This window comes from Pectinophora gossypiella, unplaced genomic scaffold (assembly GCF_024362695.1).
Source record: "Pectinophora gossypiella unplaced genomic scaffold, ilPecGoss1.1 Pgos_30, whole genome shotgun sequence".
In the NCBI taxonomy this organism is placed as follows: domain Eukaryota; kingdom Metazoa; phylum Arthropoda; class Insecta; order Lepidoptera; family Gelechiidae; genus Pectinophora; species Pectinophora gossypiella.
The window spans coordinates 1,509,908-1,521,027 of NW_026063240.1; positions in this window are offsets into that span (position 1 = coordinate 1,509,908).

Consider the following 11,120-nt stretch of genomic DNA (forward strand, 5'->3'; position numbering starts at 1 on the left):
ATTGAAGTGCCTCGCTCCCGGGACAAAACGTGAGTGGAGTGAGCCTTTTATTTTTTGTCTAGCCCTTTTATATTGAAAAGGTAGATAAACGCCAGTAAGTACCTACGCAAAACCTCGCTACACAAAAATCGAGCGAGATCGCGTCTAGAATTGGGCAGACACTCCGCCAGAGTGTTGCCTATCGATATTCTATCGATACCTAGTTAAAAAAAAACCAATAGTAGGTACCTATCGATAGATCTTTTAGATCAATACCCATTATTGTTACAAAGCAAGACCTATCGGTACTATCGCTAGTATCGATCTAAATGTACTATCACTACTTTCGATAGTTTAGACAATTTTCAAGTTCAACAATTGATAATCTACCTATCGATAGTTCGGCAACTCCGCCGCGTAGGCAATGTCGGCATGTTCAAAGAAAAAAATTGTCCGAGAGGAGTGATCTTATTTTTCTTGTTACATGTTGGTACCGAGGTACTAAGTACTAAGTTATTCGTGGTTTTAAATCTCATTGTTAAATCATCAGTAAAGAACTAATTAAACCTATCCTGTTCTGTGTACAATATTCATGTAACGGCTACGTGCTTACATAAGTACCTAGTAGACGGGAGCAACGATTTAACGTACCTTCCGAAGCACGGATCATTTTACTTTCGGACAATCAGGTGATCAGCCTGTAACGTCCCAACCAAAGGCCTTATAAACAGATTTTTGTGATATGTCCCCACCGGAATACGAACCCGGACCCTCCGCATCCCATCGCTCAACCACTGGACCACATAGGCCAAGAAGGTTCTAAGACATAATTAAAGGATCCTGGGACTCAAGACCTCCGAGTTAGGGCTTGTTTGATCTGTCTTGATGGATACTCGAACGTGAATAGCCTCACGGATCAAGGGCAACGCGCGCCAATAAAGTAGGCATTACGAACAGATACTAGGTATTTCTTTGAGTTGATAGGTATCAAGTGAAGTTTCCTGTCGCAAAATTCATAAAAAAAATAGATTTTTTTCAGTCCCATATTGTATTTTAAGCTGCATAGAACGCACATTTAAAATAAACAAATAAAAATTACTAATTATTAAATTTTATCAATGTCATCAATAATAATAATAACGTATCTACAACTTCAGCTATGCGCAGGTGAATAGCCGGCGCACGGGTCAAGGGCAACGCTCGCCAATAAACTAGGCATACGAACAGATACTATTTCTTTCTCTGTCACCTGCACCATAAACATACTTCTCTCTCTCTGTCTAGTCGTCGGCTCGACTCGGCCGCGGCCGGCGCGTCGTCGGCGCGCCTTTGATGCTTTGCGCTAACGCCGCCGCGCGCTTCCGCTCAGTCGAATACTAAGCTTGATCCGAATCGCGTGATGTTTTTCGAGGATATTTTTTTCGTGTTTGTGAGTGTTTTGTGTTTGTTTTATTCTGTAAATGAGTAGTGTCGACTATGATGATAGATCATAGACCATTTACTGCACAAAAGTATGGAAGATTGTTGATGTTTATTAAAGAGCAAGGTGTTGTGTTTGTGAGTGCGTGTGATACCTACCTACCGCGGAGGAAACGCGATGTTTCATACCTACGTGACGTGACATGTTCTAGGGTACCTACCTAGGTACTTCATCCGAAGGAATAACAATTAAGGTAAGGCAAGAGTAGGGTTTTTATTGTTAATAAGTTAGGAACGTTTTAATAACTGGTAGGTAGGTACCGTGCGTGAAAAATCGTGGCAGTAGGTGTTCTACTTCAACAAACTCAACATTTTTAAACGTTGCACCACTAAGCATCTAAATACAAGAGAATGAAAACTCCTACCTAGATACAACATCGTATCACGCACGCACACGTAACGTAGCCGTGCGTAGGTTTAACGTCTGTGTGCCGCGTTGTTCGACTTACATTGCGGCACAGTAAAAATTCAAAATCTTAATTAAACATTTGCGACAAGAAAAACACCCACCATCGTTTTTAGTACAATCAAATAGGCGTTCCATTTTTTTTTGTTACGATGTCCCTAACACCCTGTATAATATATGCATGTCAAATTTCAAGCATCTAACTTATGCAGTTTAGATTTTTTCATACAATTTTTTTTACCCGCCAATTCCCATTTTTCAAAATACAGCCATAACTAAAATTTATATTTACTAAGGTATGCAAGTAGTATGTTATTGGGCATTCTAGACCTTTAGTGTGGTTACCAATAACATTGAGTGTGGTTCTTAATATTACGATCAATCGGTTAGCAACTACAACACTCACCAGTATAGCACGAGTCGATTTCATATCACATTTTTTTGAGTCTAGATTTTTGTCCTGGCTTTCTAGACCACTTTATCGTTAAAACACAAAACTTCACTTCGTTCGCTTGCGCTCACTCCGTTCCGTGTGGGGTTTTAACAACCGCGTTGCCCCGCACATATGCGCCTTCTGATGTTACCGCACGTGCACACTCAAGAATCCCTTCACTTCGATGGTCTAGAAATACCCAATAACATCGAGTGTGGTTCTTAATATTACGATCAATCGGTTAGCAACTACAACACTCACCAGTGTAGCACGAGTCGATTTCATATCACAATTTTTTGAGTCTAGATTTTTGTCCTGGCTTTCTAGACCACTTTATCGTTAAAACACAAAACTTCACTTCGTTCGCTTGCGCTCACTCCGTTCCGTGTGGGGTTTTAACAATAAACTCGTCTAGAATGTTCAATTTACAAATTGAAAGTAGACCAGGTATATTTACACAACAATAAACTGTTTTAACTGTTCAACAGTGGCTGCAAGTCGTCTTTGATTACTTGTGGCTCTGCCCACCCCATTAGGGATTACGGGCGTGAGTTTATGTATGTATGTGTATGTGTAAACTGTTTTAAAATAATTATCTAATCAACAACGCAAAACAGTATTTATTAATCCTTGTATTACCACCGTTTGTGGTTGTCACAATTTCGAATTAGAATGCTCATAACCTACGGGACGGCATATCACATCAATATTTAAGTTTAAATAACATTGCGTCAAGAAATACATTTCATTGCTGTAAAAGCTATAACACGCAATAGACAAATTGTCATCGCTTTATACTTATAATGAAATTTGAGAAACAGAAACATGCTTTGAAACTACCTGAAATCTGTCCTATATCGAGCTCTGACACTCGACGTCATGGAAAACTATTGCCGAATACAATAAGGTGCAATATTTGTGGGCCATCTAATTGCGGCAAAACTAATTTAATGATTGGACTTTTATTGCATAAAAATGGTCTTCATTATAGAAATTTATATGTATATTCCAAGTCTCTTTGTCAACCAAAGTATGAATATTTAGAAAATGTGTTAAAATGGTACCGGGTGTATCATTTTATAAATTTCATGAAAAAGATGAAGTTCTAAGCCCGCAGGAGGCTTGTTCGAATTCTATAATTATATTCGACGACGTGGCCTGTGAAAATCAAAGCAACATGAGGGATTATTTTGCTATGGGGAGACATTGATAGCTCTGGGGTAGCTGCTTCTTGTAGAAACTCCACGGGTGAATAAAACGCTGGTTTAAAATGTAAAGAAAAGTCTATTGAACGAAATAGGTACAAGGTAGGTATAATATGTGTAAATGCGCGGCGAGGCTAAGACCGACTGGTTTACTGGTGGGAGCGCGCGCGGCGCCCGCCCCGCGCCTCTTGTTACTAGGTCCGTGGCCGAACCATGCTCCCGGGGGTTGAAGCATTTGATGCTTCAACAGAAGATATGACGGGGAGAGGGCATATGTTATTGTATGCTCTCTGAATGGTTCCCTTCTTCGTTAGGATGTCAGCTACTCTGCTGACGCTGTCTGGTCCGGGATGAAGCTTAGTGACCCTGCCCATGAGCCACATCAGCGGAGGATGGTTCTTGTCCCGTACTAGGACCAAAGAACCAAGCTTCAGGTCGTCGCTTGATGACTTCCACTTGACCCTCTGTTGAAGGAGAGAAACATAGTCGTGTGAGAAGCGCTGCCAAAAATGCTGCTTGAGTTTTTCAATCCTCTCGAAACGTTGAAGCCGGTTTATGTTCTTCTCAGTAAGTTCAGGATGAGGAACCGACATGAGAGTTCGTCCAATGAGGTAATGGGCAAGTGTAAGGCATAAAAGATCTGAAGGATCTGATGATAAAGGTGTGAGAGGTCTGGAGTTAAGAATGGCTTCTATCTGAATCAAGCATGTCGACATCTCCTCATACGTTAAGTGAGCTAATGAAAGGATGCGCCTGAGATGATGTTTTACCGATTTAACGGCAGATTCCTACAGTCCACCAAAGTGGGGAGAGTATGGAGGTATGAATTGGAAATCAATACCTTGACTTGTCATGTCTGTCTGTATGTCGTCTGAAAAGTTAGTAAAAAAGTTATATAAGTCGTTACTAGCACCGACGAATGTCGTGGCATTGTCCGAGGAAATAATCTGTGGCTTGCCACGTCTACTCATGAAGCGATGGAGAGCCGCAATAAAAGCTTCTTTAGTGAGGTCCGTGACGAGCTCGAGATGCAGAGCCTTAACTGCAAAGCATACAAAAATGCAAATATAAGATTTCATGAGCCTGCTACCCCGGCCTTTTCGGTCAACTATCAACACCGGCCCGGCGTAATCGATTCTAGTATGAAGGAAAGGGAACTCTAAATGCGTGCGGTCTCGTGGTAAGTCACCCATTATGGGTTGTATGGACTTAGGTTTAAACCGAGCACAACGTACACAATGATGTACCGTACGCCTCGCGAGGTTCCTCCCCCCCAAAGGCCAGTATGTTTGCCTGATGTGAGAGAGTAGCATGTTAGGGCCTGCGTGTAATAAGTTTTTGTGTTGTTTGTGAAAGATAATGTGTGCAAGATGATGTTTGCTATCTAAAAGAATGGGATGCTTAACATCGTAACTGTAATTTGAGTTACTCAGGCGTCCTCCGACTCGTATTATGTTGTTAGAGTCGATGAAAGGAGCGAGTGAAGTTAATCTGTTTTTTTTATGTAACGGCTGACCTGAAAGCAATGTACGATATTCATGACTAAACATTTCTTGTTGTGCTATATGTAACACAATTGTAGTAAAAATACGGAAGAACAGTAATCACACTTATTTATTCTGGTATCAAATAACACTTAACTTGGTAAACACGTCCGATGTCGACAAGGTCCCCAACGCAAGAGAGCGTGTATCAATCCGTCCGATTTGACAACCCCATTCTTGTGTTGCCATTTATAGAAAAATGTCTTATAACTGTCGACGAACAATTCAGCCTAACACTCGTCCATCCTGACCGCGTGTATGTCCCCATACACGTCGACAGATGAGCCTAACACTCGGCTGATTGATGCACGCTTCCAGCTTAATGTACCTAATTAACAAAGTATATTTAAGTTAATCACACAATAAATGCACAGAATAAATTTCATTTCATTTCATTTCAGTTCATTACATTTCATTTCATTTCAATCTTTTCACACAGTTTCATAGAGCAGTTAAGTTTTTGAATAGACATGAGGTTGTTCATTTTAAAATTCACTATACAAAGATTTTAATCGTAAGACCCGGTTTTCTAGACGTAATAATTAAATGATAGAGATTCGATTTAACTCAACATTGGGTTTTACGACCATTAATGTAAAAGAAAATATTTATATTCAAATTAAGAATGTTGGTAATATAGAATGACCCGGTAATAGGTATAGATTTATATGAACCCACAAAAATGCTTTCTAGCCGTGGGTAATAGCTACCGATTTATGGTGGTACAAAGGTAATTTCAATTAGCTGCACAGAATAACAATTCAAGATATTTTAGATATAAGGTAATAGATTTTGTTTACAATTAAATTAATCTATATTACATACTAATGAACCAATCACATGGTCCATTCTATCTCAGTTCTAACGAACCAATCACATGGTCCTTTTTATTTCAATACCAACGAGCCAATCACATGGTCGTCTGTTTCTCTAATAGTTAACCAATCACATGGTTCTTCATACCTTAAATTTAACGAACCAATCACATGGTTCTTTATACCTTAAATTTAACGAACCAATCACATGGTCCTCTGTTTCTCAAATATTACCTAATCAATCACATGGTCGCTACCTTAACAAACTATTGTCATAATACCTTTAATCTTATCGTATCGTGATACCTTCATACACATTTTACACATATTGATATTTATACTAAATACAAAAGATGTAATATCGTTGATTTAAATTTGATTCCTAACTCTAAGTCATGATCAACAACAATAAACGCTGTTAAAAATCATATTCACTGTCAATATTTTCAAGATCCGTGTCACTTTCATTTATGCTTAAGGCTGCTACATGAACCCAGGGCAACATAACGATAAGTATGTCTACTGTTAAGTACTTAAACCTGGTGTCGCCGCGATTTTATACCGGTCATTACCGAGTACTGCAATAACACGATATGGACCCGAATAATTGTGGTAGTAACTTTTTACTTTTTCCATCATTTTTAAAATTTGTAGACGTAATCTCTACTAATGCGCACATTCTCAGAACATATTCCCAGAACATGCGCATTCGATGCAAGCATCCACATATATTTTTTTTCACGAATCTTGACATCGTAGGAAAACCAATATGTCCTCTTCAACCGATCCAGTGTTCTCTAGGCCAAAGTGGCCTATGTCGTCGTGGTTCATACGACATAGCTGCCACCTTGCCCCCTTCGGCACCACCCAACGCAAATCAGATCTATTACAATTAACACACCTGTATAACTTGTTATCCTTGATAACATATTTTTCCTTTATTTCTTTTAATCCATTAGCATCTAAGTCAGATGAAAGTATCTCCCGAATCCGGCATAATTCACTATCACCTAACTTCAGGGTATGAAGCCAATCGTCACCTTCCCTAAGAAATAAATAACTTCGTTGCCTAATCCCCTTAAAGCTGTCGTTACGTTGTTGTGTTGAAGGCCCAAATGTGTTAATTCTGAATTTGCCAAAAGAGAAACCTCACTGCCGAAATCTACAAAAGCTTTCACTGAAACCCAGTTAATAAAAACTTCTTTATAGAACTTCAAGTTTAGAGTAGACGTGGATATGCACATCGTCTTTTGAGAATTGGTAGCCTTACTATCACGCTACTCGTCGGGTTTCACAAAACAACTGTCTATTTTATGGCATACTTTGTTGCACCGAGTACATTGAATAAGTGGTTTCGGGCACATTCGAAATGGGTGACCTGATCCCTTACAATTAAAACAAAATATACCGGTGTTATTCGGTACTGATTTTATCTTGAAACCACTAGCTCTATTACCATTGCTGCCGCTAGTTGTATTGAACCCTAGGTACGTTTGGCCTATTCCTAAAATTGAAACGTTCTGGGATATTTGTCTCCTTATTACTCATTAGGAATTCTAATAACTGTTCAGGTTCTGTGCACCGTAACGCCAAAGCATTCGAATTTGTAGTTTTGTCACTCAACCCGTGTATCAGACAACCTACCCCGCGTTTGCCGATATTGCACTGGTTCAACATTGCCAATTTCTCGTAAAAGTACACTACGATTGGTTCCTGGAACATACTTTTGCGCTTTAGCATGTACTCCAAGGACTGGCCATAGTTTTGCTCAAATGGGAATGCACTACACAACTTTTGTTGCCATTCTACCCAAGTATACATTATGGTTTCTAGACTATCATACCACGATTTAGCCAGTCCCTGCCGTTTCTGGCAACGCGAAATGAATTGTAGTTCTTTCGTCCCAACCGTAGACGGTGGCGCACCCATTCACCTTTTTTTTTAACCAAACATCTACTCGCTGTTCTTTCGATGACGGGTCAAAATCTGGAAGTATATTCTTAGGATTGGGGTTATTAGAGTGACTGGGTGCGCCTGCCGGCGTCGGCTGGGGCTTTATTGAGTTTAGTATGTCTATAACATCCTTGGACGTGAATGTAGGACTATCTATCCGTCTAGACCGATGCGCGGTATTAATTCCTTCGTCATGTGCATCTGTATGCGGACGTTTCATCCCATGATTGACGTCATTTCTGTTTGGTAGTCTACTACGCGCACGGTCACGTTGAAGTTGATCTTAAAGGAACTGCAGCCGTGCTCGCTCTCGCGCTTACAATTGTTCTCGCTCCTGTATACTCGAACTATTCCTAGTTCTACTTTGTTGGTGACTTACACTCCGATTACGGTGGTAGAGAGTGGAGCTAGGACTACGTCTTCTACTTCTGCTTCGCGTCTTACTGTGACGATGAGAACAGCTCGATTTACGTCTACGACTTCTACTTCGCGTCTTACTGCGGTGACGATGACAATAGCTTGGAATACACGTCTACGGCTTCTGGTTTGCGTTTTGCTGCGGTGACGACGCGAACGGCTTGGACTACGTCTACGACTTGTACTACGTATCTTACTTGAGTCATTGCAATTAGAGTGAAGTCCACCCTCGGTATGCACATCACGGTCGGTGCGCCTTTCACGTGACTGCTCGGATGTCTGGATCTCGAGAGTTGTAAGGCTCCGTCGCCTCTGAGCTTCAGATTCATCACGCTGTTGCATATTTTGGTAAACAATTACCGCTCCAACGGTAAAAATAAACTATTCAACGCCACGTGGACTAGCCAAGTTCCGTATACTTTCGCCGCCAACTTTCAATGCCCAATTTCTGCATTGCGAAATGCACTACTGTCCTCTCATCCCAGCCGTAAACCTCCGCGCACTGATTTACCTTTTTTAGTCACATGTCTATGCGTTGGCTTTTCAGAGACGAATTAAATTCCGGAAGAATATTTTTGTAATCCAAATTTTTATTTACTGATGGTGCGCTTTGATTTAACGGCTGCGATGGGAGAGCATCTTTATAGTTTTAATTAGTTTGACAACCTTCTCCTGCTCTCTTCTCAAAGCCAGCTCGCGATCAAGCAAGCAGCGACTGCGGCTGCGGCTTTCACCGCGGCTGCGGCTGCGTCTGGCACGTGAACGGCTCCTCCTAGAAGTCTCCAGACTACGGACTCCGTCTCCTCCGTCCATTTCCTAGAACTCGTAGAATAAAATTGTAACCATTAATGACTAACCAACATTTGAATTTTAAAGAATCAAATTTTACTGTTTTTGATGATAACTCGAAAATGGTGCGTCCGGGGCACATAATTATCCGCCAGATTCTACCATCCAGATAATAAATCCGAAGAACAATCCGGAGTGTTCGGTCGTCCGGATATCCGGACAGCATGCCCTAGGTGCATCTAGAGAAAATAGACAATATGTTTGACCCCTTTCATCAACCTCCGTAACCTCAACCTGGTATCATCACATGTGCTGTTCATATAGGATCTATTACTGTTACTAAAGAACACCCAAAACCTGCTAGGGGATGGATAATAAGGCTATGATAACGTCATTTTATTCACAAAAACGTAGAAGTTAAAAATATTTGTGAAAAATCTCGTAACTATGCATGTAACCTTACAAACGACATTTTCAGTAATCCCTTATAACCCTCAATACCAGCAAGTTCTACTAATTTATGATAATAATTACAATGACTCTTAATGATATTAGGCCAAACAAAATAATTACATTTTATAATTTAGTATCTAAATAAAGATTCATTTACTGAAACCAGATTTACCGGACCATATTACATAATAATATGTACATACATACATATACTCACGCCTGTAATCTCTAATGAGGTGGGCAGAGCCACAAGTAATCAAAGACAGCTTGCAGCCACTGATGATACGAAATCCTAAGATACCATACATACCAAACCACCATATTATGTGGCCTATAAGAAAAAAAATGTAAAAACAACACATAAAGTAAACTACTTATATGTCTGGTCGCAATAACAACGAAATTTTTGTTACCGCTGTATTCATTAGAATTAATCTTTACCAAACATAATAACCCTTTACAACAAAACTTCACTATTATTTCCTTTAGTATATTTTATTATTTTTTTTTTTTAAATGTAGGTATGTACGTAGCATTGGATTAATTAGGTAATTCATTGAAGTTGAACATATCAATAGTAATACATTCATTTTTGTTTATTTTCTGTAATCCGTACGTAATGTTTAGAATGTGGGTAACTCTTCGAAATAAAGACAGGTTAAATAACTATAGGTACCTACTATTTGAAATAAAAGTTGACTATGCGTAATTGAAACAATTAGAGTCTCACTAATAATTAAAGAATAATTATAATTCAAACAACACTTTTCCACAGTTAAACTTACAAACTATCCAGCTTGAAAAATGGTCACGCGTGGCAACAAAACATTCAAAAAACGTAGGTACTTACCACTTCTGATATGTAGTAAAAATACGGAAGAACAGTAATCACACTTATTTATTCTGGTATCAAATAACACTTAACTTGGTAAACACGTCCGATGTCGACAAGGTCCCCAACGCAAGAGAGCGTGTATCAATCCGTCCGATTTGACAACCCCATTCTTGTGTTGCCATTTATAGAAAAATGTCTTATAACTGTCGACGAACAATTCAGCCTAACACAATGTTTTCTGCATTTTGAAGTTCTGTTAATGATAAAATACCAACAAGTTTATTGTCGGCATTTCTAAATTTTTTTATAAATCTGATTACGTAAGCCATTGTTCTGATTAGTCTGTTGTGATTTGATGTTTTGTGAATGAGTTTAGATATGTTGTTTTGTTCGGTAATGTTTGTATGTGTTTGTGCTTGTAATGATATTTCTGGTAATGACTCATGTATGTATGTAACTGGTGTTTGAAGAACGTTTATGTGAGTTTTATGTAAGAACTAGCTGGTACCCGCGACTTCGTCTGCGTACTTTTAATTTGAATGTTAAGGATTATATTAAAGGAACGGTATAGATTTGGGTATTATTTATTTATTATTTGAGAATTGTGGAGACCGAACTGAATGCAGCCCGCGAGATCACTGCGACCTTGTCAGATCTATTGTGACCTAAATCCCTACATTTAAAAATTCTCCTCTAGACCGATCCGTTCGAAGAGATCCAACGTCTTTTTGGGAGAAAGTTGCACGACTTCCTGGGGATCCATTATGTAGTCCCCAAGTGTACGGCTTCTACTATGTATGAGAGCCTCACAG